The following is an 11814-nucleotide window of genomic DNA, read 5'->3' as shown; positions in this document are numbered from 1 at the left end:
ATCTGTAAAACCTGTGGAAATATCCTAGGTTTTAAGAGATTGTGTGTGTGTGTATGTGTGTGAGACAGACAGATAAACCAGCCACTGATGGCCACATATTGTGTATGTGTGTGTGTGTGGTGTAAAATTATATTTGCATATGAAAGGGATGAAAAGGGATTCATTCTAATAATTAAATACATATACAGGTGCTGGTCATATGATTAGAATATCATCAAAAAGTTGATTTATTTCAGTAATTCCATTCAAAAAGTGAAACTTGTATATTATATTAATTCATTACACACAGACTGATGTATTTCAAAAGTTCATTTATTTTAATTGTGATGATTTTAACTGACAACTAATGAAAATCCCAAAGTCAGTATCTCAGAAAATGTGAATATTACTTAAGATTTTTTAGAAGTGTTGGCCAACTGAAAAGTATGAACATGAAAAGTATGAGCATTTATAGCACTCAATACTTAGTTGGGGCTCCTTTTTCCTGAATTACTGCAGCAATGCGGGGTGGCATGGAGTCGATCAGTCTGTGGCACTGCTCAGGTGTTATGAGAGCCCAGGTTGCTCTGATAGTGGCCTTCAGCTCTTCTGCATTGTTGGCTCTGGCGTATCGCACCTTCCTCGTCACAATACCCCATAGATTTTCTATCGGGTTAAGGTCAGTCGAGTTCGCTGGCCAATTAAGAACAGGGATACCATGGTCCTTAAACCAGGTACTGGTAGCTTTGGCACTGTGTGCAGGTGCCAAGTCCTGTTGGAAAATGAAATCTGCATCTCCATAAAGTTGGTCAGCAGCAGGAAGCATTAAGTGCTCTAAAACTTCCTGGTAGATGGCTGCTTTGACCTTGGACCTCAGAAAAAACAAAGTGGACCAACACCAGCAGATGACATGGCACCCCAAACCATCACTGACTGTGGAAACTTTACACTGGACTTCAAGCAATGTGGATTTTGTGCCTCTCCTCTCTTCCTCCAGACTCTGGGACCTTGATATCCAAAGGAAATGCTAAATGTACTTTCATCAGAGAACATAACTTTGGACCACTCAGGAGCAGTCCAGTCCTTTTTGTCTTTAGCCCAGGCGAGACGCTTCTGACGCTGTGTCTTGTTCAAAAGTGGCTTGACACAAGGAATCCGACAGCTGAAACCCATGTCTTGCATACGTCTGTGCGTGGTGGTTCTTGAAGCACTGACTCCAGCTGCAGTCCACTCTTTGTGAATCTCCCCCACATTTTTGAATGGGTTTTGTATCACAATACTCTCCAGGGTTTTCCCTATAGCTTGTACACTTTTTTCTACCACATCTTTTCCTTCCCTTCACCTCTCTATTAATGTGCTTGGACACAGACCTCTGTGAACAGCCAGCCTCTTTAGCAATGACCTTTTGTGTCTTGCCCTCCTTGTGCAAGGTTTAATTGGTCGTCTTTTGGACAACTGTCAAGTCAGCAGTCTTCCCCATGATTGTGTAGCCTACAGAATTAGACTGAGAGACCATTTAAGGCCCGGGTGTTTCTGTTAAAGCACTTGGTGACAACTGCTGTTGTAAAAAGGGCTTTCTAAATTCATTTGATTGATTGACTTTGCGTGACCTGGAGGCATTTTGTCAAGATGAATGGCCAGCTATACCACCAGAAAGAATTCAGGGCCTCATAGACAACTATTACCAAAGACTGCATGCTGTCATTAATGATATAGGGGGCAATACACAGTATTAAGAATTAAGGGTATGCAGACTTTTGAACAGAGGTCAGTTCTTTTTTTTCTTTGTTGCCATGTTTTCTTTTATGATTGTGCCATTCTGTTAAGACCTACAGTTGAATATGAATCCATTAAGAAGTAAAAGTCATGTGTTTAGCCTGCTCACTCATGTTTTCTTTACAAATGGTACATATGTTTTCAATTGTCAAAGGGTATGCAAGCTTTTGAGCACAAATGTAGGATTAAAGGGTGAATCCAAAGATTTGCATGCTAAGATATGATTGTCAGTTTTTGTCCATTATGTTTAAAAACAATGTGCACGGTGGGAAACAAACATGAATAGATAAGAGGTGTTGTCCTTGTGAAACATAAGCCTTTAAAAGTCATAATGGATATACATTTTTGCTAAATGTCATATTGTTTATTGTTTGTGTACAGCCTTAATGCATTCAGATTGTACTGTAGATAAAAAAGTATTGTTATTCAATTACTTTTTCACAAATCCAATTAAGTTGCGTGGTACATGGACTATCATTCCATTTCTTTACAGGATCACTATACCAAATAACAAACTCAGCACAGTCCTCCTCTCCTACAGTACCACCACCATTATCAGGCTGTGGTGCTCCCCAGTACCTAAAGTGGGAACAACACAGAGAACCAGAGAGTCAGACACTGGTAGAAAACAAAATCCTAAATACTGTCAGACAATGAAGATGTTTTATGAGGTTAAAGAGACAGTGGAGAAGTTTATCTACGTCAACAAGTCAGACAAACCAATATAACCACCTTCATATAACTGTAGTCAATGTAAAGCAAGTGGCCAACTAGCACTGATGAAATGGTGAAATAGCCTTAGCACTACGACTAGACATTTATGTCACGGTCGTGGGATGGAAAGGACACAGGCGCAGAGTAGAGGTAGGGAAGGTAATCCATGTTTAATCAAAAAAAGAAAGAAGGACTCCAACAAACAAAAAGGCAGCAACCAGTGACGTGGGTCTTCTTTACACAGGATACACAAAACCAAAATGAACCACGCCTTGGGGCCTACAAACTAAACTTAAATAGGGTCCCCAATTGGAGGCAATAACTAACACCTGCCTCCAATTGGGGAAACCAAAAAAAGGACAGGGACAGGCCAGGGAGGCAGAGGGTCAGGAGACGGGAGAGCCGGCGGAGGGACAGGAGCCGGCAGGAGAGCCGGCGGCGGGTCGACAGCCGGCGGAGGAGCAGGAGCCGGGGGAGCCGGCAGAGGGTCGACAGCCGGCGGAGGAGCAGGAGCCGGGGGAGCCGGGGGAACCGGCGGAGGGTCGACAGCCGGCGGAGGAGCAGGAGCCGGGGGAGCCGGTGGAGGAATAGGAGACGGGGAAACCGGCGGAGGGTCAGGAGCCGGCGGAAGAGCCGGCGGAGGAGCAGGAGACGGGGGAGCCGGCGGGGGGAATAGGAGCCGGCGAAGGAGCAGGAGCCGGGGGAGGCGGCGGAGGGTCCGGAGCCGGCGGAAGAGCCGGCGGAGGAGCAGGAGATGGGGAAACCGGTGGAGGAGCAGGAGCCGGGGGAGCCGGCGGAGGGTCCGGAGCCGGCGGAAGAGCCGGCGGAGGAGTAGGAGCCGGGGGAGCCGGCGGAGGAATAGGAGACGGGGGATCCGGCGGAGGGTCAGGAGCCTGCGGAAGAGCCGGCGGAGGAGTAGGAGACAGGGAAACCGGTGGAGGGTCAGGAGCCGGCGGAAGAGCCGGCGGAAGAGCCGGCGGAGGAGTAGGAGCCGGCGGAGGAGCAGGAGCCGGCGGAGGAGCAGGAGACGGGGGAGCCGGCGGGGGAATAGGAGCCGGTGGAGGAGCAGGAGCCGGGGGAGCCGGCGGAGGGTCAGAACCCTGTGGGAGAGCCGGCGAAGGAGCCGGAGACGGGGAAGCCGGCGGAGGAATAGGAGACAGGGGAGCCGGTGGAGGAACAGGAGCCGGCAAAGGAATAGGAGACGGGGGAGCCGGCGGAGGAATAGGAGCCGGCGGCAGGTCAGCAGCCGGCGGAGGAGCAGGAGCCGGGGGAGCCGGCGGAGGGTTGACGGCCGGTGGGGGAGCAGGAGCCGGCGGAGGAGCAGGAGACGGGGGAGCCGGCGGGGGAATAGGAGCCGGTGGAGGAGCAGGAGCCGGGGGAGCCGGTGGAGGAATAGGAGACGGGGAAACCGGCGGAGGGTCAGGAGCCGGCGGAAGAGCCGGCGGAGGAGCAGGAGACGGGGGAGCCGGCGCGGGGAATAGGAGCCGGCGAAGGAGCAGGAGCCGGGGGAGGCGGCGGAGGGTCCGGAGCCGGCGGAAGAGCCGGCGGAGGAGCAGGAGATGGGGAAACCGGTGGAGGAGCAGGAGCCGGGGGAGCCGGCGGAGGGTCCGGAGCCGGCGGAAGAGCCTGCGGAGGAGTAGGAGCCGGGGGAGCCGGCGGAGGAATAGGAGACGGGGGAGCCGGTGGAGGAACAGGAGCCGGCAAAGGAATAGGAGACGGGGGAGCTGGCGGAGGGTCAGAACCCTGTGGGAGAGCCGGCGAAGGAGCCGGAGAAGCCGACGGAGGAATAGGAGACGGGGGAGCCGGTGGGGGAACAGGAGCCGGCAAAGGAATAGGAGACGGGGGAGCCGGCGGAGGGTCAGAACCCTGTGGGAGAGCCGGCGAAGGAGCCGGGAGAGCCGGCGGAGGGACAGCCATCTGCGGGCCCGGGCGGCGGCGGCCAGTCCACGGCGGGTCCTGGCGGCGGCGAAAACAGGGCAGCGGGAGGAGCTGGCGGCTGAGGCCACTGGGCAGCGGGAGGAGCTGGCGGCTGAGGCCACTGGGCAGCGGGAGGAGCTGGCGGCTGAGGCCACTGGGCAGCGGGAGGAGCTGGCGGCTGAGGCCACTGGGCAGCGGGAGGAGCTGGCGGCTGCGGCCACTGGGCAGCGGCTGCGGCCACTGGGCAGCGGGAGGAGCTGGCGGCTGCGGCCACTGGGCAGCGGGAGGAGCTGGCGGCTGCGGCCACTGGGCAGCGGGAGGAGCTGGCGGCTGAGGCCACTGGGCAGCGGGAGGAGCTGGCGGCTGAGGCCACTGGGCAGCGGGAGGAGCTGGCGGCTGCGGCCACTGGGCAGCGGGAGGAGCTGGCGGCTGCGGCCACTGGGCAGCGGGGGGCGCTGGCTGCGGCTCCCGGGCAGCGGGGGGCGCTGGCGGCGCTGGCTGCGGCTCCCAGGCAGCGGGGGGCGCTGGCGGCTGAGGCCACTGGGCAGCGGGAGGAGCTGGCGGCTGAGGCCACTGGGCAGCGGGAGGAGCTGGCGGCTGCGGCCACTGGGCAGCGGCTGCGGCCACTGGGCAGCGGGAGGAGCTGGCGGCTGCGGCCACAGGGCAGCGGGAGGAGCTGGCGGCTGCGGCCACTGGGCAGCGGGAGGAGCTGGCGGCTGAGGCCACTGGGCAGCGGGAGGAGCTGGCGGCTGAGGCCACTGGGCAGCGGGAGGAGCTGGCGGCTGCGGCCACTGGGCAGCGGGAGGAGCTGGCGGCTGCGGCCACTGGGCAGCGGGGGGCGCTGGCTGCGGCTCCCGGGCAGCGGGGGGCGCTGGCGGCGCTGGCTGCGGCTCCCAGGCAGCGGGGGGCGCTGGCTGCGGCTCCCAGGCAGCGGGGGGCGCTGGCTGCGGCTCCCAGGCAGCGGGGGGCGCTGGCTGCGGCTCCCGGGCAGCGGGGGGCGCTGGCTGCGGCTCCCGGGCAGCGGGGAGCGCTGGCTGCGGCTCCCGGGCAGCAGGGGGCGCAGGCGGCGCTGGCTGCGCTGGCTGCGGCTCCCAGGCAGCAGGGGGCGCTGGTGGCGCTGGCTGCGCTGGCTGCGGCCACTGGGCAGCGGGGGGCGCTGGCTGCGGCTCCCGGGCAGCATGGGGCGCTGGCGGCGCTGGCTGCGGCTCCCGGGCAGCGGGGAGCGCTGGCTGCGGCTCCCGGGCAGCGGGGGGCGCAGGCTGCGGCTTCCGGGCAGCGGGGGGCGCTGGCTGCGGCTCCCGGGCAGCGGGAGGCGCTGGCGGCGCTGGCTGCGGCTCCCAGGCAGCAGGGGGCGCTGGCTGCGGCTCCCGGGCAGCAGGGGGCGCTGGCTGCGGCTCCCGGGCAGCAGGGGGCGCTGGCTGCGGCTCCCGGGCAGCAGGGGGCGCTGGCTGCGGCTCCCGGGCAGCAGGGGGCGCTGGCGGCGCTGGCTGCGCTGGCTGCGGCTCCCGGGCAGCGGGGGGCGCTGGCTGCGGCTCCCGGGCAGCGGGGAGCGCTGGCTGCGGCTCCCGGGCAGCGGGGAGCGCTGGCTGCGGTTCCCGGGCAGCGGGGGGCGCTGGCTGCGGCTTCCGGGCAGCGGGGGGCACTGGCTGCGCTGGCTGCGGCTCCCGGGCAGCGGGGGGCGCTGGCTGCGAGAACCGGTACGGCGGGTCCCGATAGCCCCACCAGTCCTCACATCTCCCTACATCAGGGAAAGCCCTCATAGGCCCCACCGGCGTTGTTGCCCGACGCCTAGGAGCTGGCACCGGGCAGGGCTGGGGCACCTGGACTACCCCACACGTGAGCACGGGTGGCACGGCCGCGTCCTTCCACTCCGCCTGCCCCCACAGCACCCCGCCAAGAAATTCTTGGGGCGGACACACGGAGGTTTGCTTACGTCGCCTCCGTCGACGTCTCCTCCGGGGTGGATGCTGTGGAGGCCCGGTGTGCCGCAGAGGACAGTAGGGGTTCTCCTCCTCCTCGGTGTCGCTGTCCGGCCAACCGAGGAGTTCCCCTACCGTCCATTTCTGCTGTGTCTCTTGGTGGTGGTTCATTCTGTCACGGTCGTGGGATGGAAAGGACACAGGCGCAGAGTAGAGGTAGGGAAGGTAATCCATGTTTAATCAAAAAAAGAAAGAAGGACTCCAACAAACAAAATGGCAGCAACCAGTGACGTGGGTCTTCCTTACACAGGATACACAAAACCAAAATGAACCACACCTTGGGGCCTACAAACTAAACTTAAATAGGGTCCCCAATTGGAGGCAATAACTAACACCTGCCTCCAATTGGGGAAACCAAAAAAAGGAGTAGAGGTGGCTAAAGGCCACCTCCTGTCCTGTCCTGGCTATGCCCCGAGCCCAGCGCAGAGATGGCTAGGGGCACAGCCAGGACGTGACAATTTAACAGTTTCTATGCTAGTTGTTACTGTTGACAATCAGTCATTGAATCAATGCTATTAACAATTGAAATGCAGAACAACCATTAATATCTTTCACACGTAAATCAAATACTTAAAGAATGATATCTATAAAATCTAGTTTAATACAGAGTATAATCTCTTGCGCTGTAGTCAGAGGTGTGCCATCCACCCATCTCCAGGTCCCCTTAGTCTCTATGTCAGACAGACCGATCCAAGTACGTATGTTTAATGAAATGAGGAATTTCTATCAGAGAAAGATTAAGATGTTGTCAGTAGAATGAAAACCATTTTAATCCATAAATCTCCATCTCACTTGTTCCTCTTCATTGTTTATGATGACTAGCGTTGCCCTTCTATTCAAACAGTCCTGCTTTGCAAATTCCCAGTTATTTTGTTCTATGGAGACGTAATAGTTGCTGTTGCCAAACACTTTCACTGTTTAAAATATAAGGTGGATCAAATTACACATAGAATGTGTTTATGCAGTTAATGAACCATTTCAGTTATTCAAGTCTGTATGAAGGACATTTAGAGGATTAAGAATAAATTAAAAAACAGTTCAGTTCACTTACCAAGTAAACAGCTCTCTCTCTCACTCTGTAGTTTGTCTCTTTCACTCTGCAGTTTGTCTCTATCTCTCTGTAGTTTGTCTTTCTCTTTTGCTAGGTTGTTGTAACTAGACTGTAGCTGGTCTCTCACTTTTGTCAGGCTGTTGTAATTAGTCTGTAGCTGGTCGCTCTCTTCAGTCAGGTTCTTGTTGCTGGTCTGTAGTTTGTGTCTTTCTGTGAAGTATTGATGCCCAATGACTCCATCTGTAAAATTCAAGTTATATTAAGGGCTGGTCCATTGATTCTATCCTTTTGTCTACACATATTTTGTCCAAATCTTTCCTCCCAATTTCCTAATGTCCAGTTTGGGATTATGATGGGGGGGTAGTTATGATTTAACTACGTAACTTTCAGGCAGTTGCTATTCTATGTATTTTGATATTGAACCATGTTTTTTAAAGGTTTGGGCAGCCTGAACTGCAATAGTAATGATTCAATCCAATGAGTTGGAATAAATTAGCAAAATGTTAGGATATTTTGCATGGAAACAGTTATAGGTTTTTTACAATTACAACCATGAGTCTATTTGTATATGTCTCGACCAGCTTTGTACATCTGGACACACAATTCTGCTCAATCAAGTCAAATGAGAACCTTTGGGGAACAGCAATGTTCTATTCTTTCAACAAGATTACATGTTCTTAAAATGTTGACAGCTCAACTTTAAGTGTAATTGAATTAAACTTACAGTAGACAGACAGTCCTATGATCCCAGCCAGTAGCAGAACACACAGCAGTCCCAGACACACTGCAGCTACTCCAGAAGGTCTTTTCCACCACTGACAAGACACTGAATCTGACCATCAGATCTAATAAGAATACATTGAAATACTGTATTAAAAAGTATGAAAATGTGCACTAAGATTAGTCGTAAAGTCATTATCCTGCTAAATTTCTAAATTGTAAACTTGTTAAAGTAAATTATTTTTTAATCCTATGTTCTGTGAGCAGTAAAATTGCCCCAGGGCAAAGGGAGGTATGTGAAATTGGCTGTGTGTTGTGTTATTTTGAGGGGAAAGCAAATTTACACTGTTATACAAGCTGTACACTCACTACTTTACATTGTAGCAAAGTGTAATTTCTTCAGTGTCACATGAAAAGATATACTCAAATGTTTACAAAAATGTGAGGGGTGTACTCACTTTTGTGAGATACTGTATGAGGATCATCGTGGAGTTTCTGAGGCTGCATCTAATAGTCCAAATGATTGTTTGACAGGTCTGAAGTATAATTTTGCATTCACCTTTCCCTCTATGAATGAAACCAGCTGATTCTGATCAGATTTTACTTCAATACAGATCTCGGCAAACTGACTCTTACTAAGAGGTACGTAGTGTGGCTTGTCGTACGTCACTGTGACAACTTCGTTCTTTTTCCCTGCAATATGTACAGTTCTTCACAGCGGGGCATGACTGTCACCAACGCGTTGATAATCAATTATATCTGTGTAGATGTATAGAGTGTTGAATCCTGACAGAATATCCGTGGGGAATGTTCTGTACCATGAGGCGTACCACTGCTCGCCTGGTTTTAAGCCTAATATCTGTATAATATCAGTTTTGCACTAAATTTCAAACTGAAATGGGGCTCAGCTTTTAGAAACATTCTGTTCTTTTATTCATCATACCCCACCCATACACCATGTGGTTTTATATAACTGTTGATCTCACTAGTTTTCCTATGCCAATGTAATAACCAGTGTTGAGTTCATATTTCCAACTTTTGTCATTATTGGAGTCATGTAGTTCAAATGTGTTTTCACCCCATGTAAAAGTCTTCCACGTATGCGGGTATTGGAATTCTATCAAAGATACTTCCCAATCACCTTTCAAATCTATATCTTTGGCAAATTTTGTGGTATAGCTCAAACTCAAATTGTTTGGATAGACATGTCTCGACGAGTTACTGGGCAGCGTTATGAAGAAACCACCTTCACCCATGCTGATCGCAGTCAATGTAAATTACGTTTTATCCAGTTTCTAGGTCAAGGACTTGTTCTGATGGTATCCAGCTGTTGAATTTCTCAGGCCAACCAAGCCATTTCAAAAGATTGTTTTTCTTACCTTTCTGTACTTTCTCATCCAAAACTGCTTCCACTTTAAAAGTTTTATCCTTAGCCACAATTATTTTCAGTAATTCCTGTTCATAAACAATCCCAACTATCACATCACCATTGTAATCTTTTATTCTATATACAGGAGGTACCCACAGAATGCATTCTGTTATTGGCAAATATTAATCTGTGTAGCCTTTTTCATAGCCTTTTGTAAACGCTCCTCTCAACTTCTCATAGTATCCCCAACCCGGAACTTTGATTACCATTTCTCATTATTGTTGTGCCATACAGGTTCTTGAGAAGTAGTCTAACATTTTCTTAACAAACGTCAGCAGGCTTCATCTTAATAGACCGATGGTAGCTATGGTTGTAACCATGAACTAAGTCTTGAATAACCTCAACATAGCGATGAGTGTTGGCAGCTGTGAGATACCTCTACATTCATGATTTTTTTTTTTAATGAAATCTCTGAATGATACTCGCTTTGACATCATTTCCTGTAGCAAAATGTTTTATGTTGTATTTCTAAATGTGAATAAAAAAACTCTATTTGGACTTTTTGTGGTATTCTTCCTTCTTTTAATATGTCTTCAAATGCTCGCTTTACCTCAATGGTGCTTTTTTGTCTCATCACACGAATCCATGCATATTTGCTTAATACATTGTTGAAGTCTAACACTTCCCCGAGTTGGTTTGTTGGAAAGGAAAATAAAACACCAGGAGTCAGGTCAATTACCGTACCGCATATTCCGTTTATTACAAAAGCTTTTGGACGTGTCGCCACACAATGTCTAAGGATCAACATTCAACAGATAATTTTATACTTCTACTACGCCCAAAAAGATAGAGGCGTTAACTTACAAAGTGTGTGCCACTTATAGGATAACTGCAAGTATCCCCTAGCCCCCCTTCTGGTTTCTGTCTTGTCTGTCCGACTATGTGTGTGTGTCTCTGACCTGTGACCTGTTTTTCACAAAACAGACATACTAAATCTTTCTCTCCCCGGCAACCGCTTGAACAGGGTTTCTCATTCTCCTACTTGCTCCTTCAGTTTCAGCTCATATTACAAACAATTAATATTTTGTTTCATTGGTTACAACAGCTCATAAAAGTTCACTAACTTATACAATCAATACATCTACATTGGTTACAACAGCTTACAACAGTTCACTAACTCATACAATCAATACATCTACAAGAGAAAACATCCATCAAAGCTGAAGGCCTTCAGTGACTTTGTGGCAACACGGAAGCGAACCCTGGAACCACCAGAAATCCCAGCCGAGCAAGCAAAAATAAGTGACGTATTTGCACTGGGTGCAAACAAACATGTGTCACAGGCAAAGGTTGACAAGCTCATGATCAACTTTATTTGTGATGGTATTCATCCATTTTCTTTGGTTGAACAACCTGCTTTTAAAGAACTTTTACTTGCACTGAATCCACAGTGCAAAGTCATATCCAGACCCACTCTCCGGTCCAGAATTGATGATGCTGCCATTCAGTTGAAGAAGACTTTGCTGTCACACCTCAGTAAAGTCAGCTATGTTGCCACGACTACTGATTGCTGGACTGCGTCCCAGCAAAGTTTCATAGGGGTGACAGCTCATTGGATTGATGAGGAAACCTTGGAGAGGAGATCCGCCGCACTTGCTTGCCAGAGATTGAGAGGGTCACACACCATTGATGTCCTGGCAGGCACTCTTGATGACATTCATTGTCAGTACAGAATAAGGAGAAAAGTGGTAAGAACCACAACAGACAGCGGCTCAAACTTTATCAAGGCATTTAGTGTTTTTGGTGAGAAAAGCCAAGAACTGCCACCTTAACGTGGTGGAGGGGTTTGAGTACCCGAGTGACCCTAGGAGCTATGTTGTCTGGGGCTATATGCCCCTGGTAGGGTCTCCCAAGGCAAACAGGTCTTAGGCGACGGGTCAGACTAAGAGCGGTTCAAAACCCCTTAATGAAGAATTCAATTTTGAGTACAGTGACGTCGCCCGGTATGGCGCAGCCGGGGCCCCACCCCAGAGCCAGGCCCGGGGTTGGGGCTCGAATGCGAGCGCCTGGTGGCCGGGCCTTCCCCCATGGGGCCCGGCCGGGCTCAGCCCGAACGGGTGACGTGGGGCCGCCCTCCCGTGGGCTCACCACCCACAGGAGGGACCATAAGGGGCCGGTGCAAAGAGGATCGGGCGGCAGTCGAAGGCAGGGGCCTAGACAACCCGATCTCTGGACACGGAAACTGGCTCTAGGGACGTGGAATGTCACCTTGCTGGCGGGGAAGGAGCCTGAGTTAGTGCGTGAGGTTG

At 51.6% G+C, this 11814-nt stretch overlaps 1 long non-coding RNA gene and 1 pseudogene across 1 annotated transcript; both read right to left on the bottom strand.

The window, feature by feature from the left end:
- Window positions 1–2310: 2310 nt before the first annotated feature.
- LOC114830631 lies at window positions 2311–4314 on the bottom strand (annotated as a pseudogene).
- Window positions 4315–6992: 2678 nt separating this feature from the next.
- LOC117594128 lies at window positions 6993–7453 on the bottom strand. The gene is made up of 3 exons (XR_004575521.1): window positions 7417–7453; window positions 7158–7279; window positions 6993–7088 (listed from the first exon to the last, which is right to left on the bottom strand). It is a non-coding gene; the product is annotated as an uncharacterized LOC117594128 (long non-coding RNA).
- Window positions 7454–11814: the final 4361 nt, after the last annotated feature.

The sequence above is a fragment of the Esox lucius genome, chromosome 25, assembly GCF_011004845.1.
Source record: "Esox lucius isolate fEsoLuc1 chromosome 25, fEsoLuc1.pri, whole genome shotgun sequence".
In the NCBI taxonomy this organism is placed as follows: Eukaryota; Metazoa; Chordata; class Actinopteri; order Esociformes; family Esocidae; genus Esox; species Esox lucius.
The sequence above is the reverse complement of the archived record's forward strand: the minus strand, read 5'-3'. Positions and strand labels throughout refer to the sequence as shown.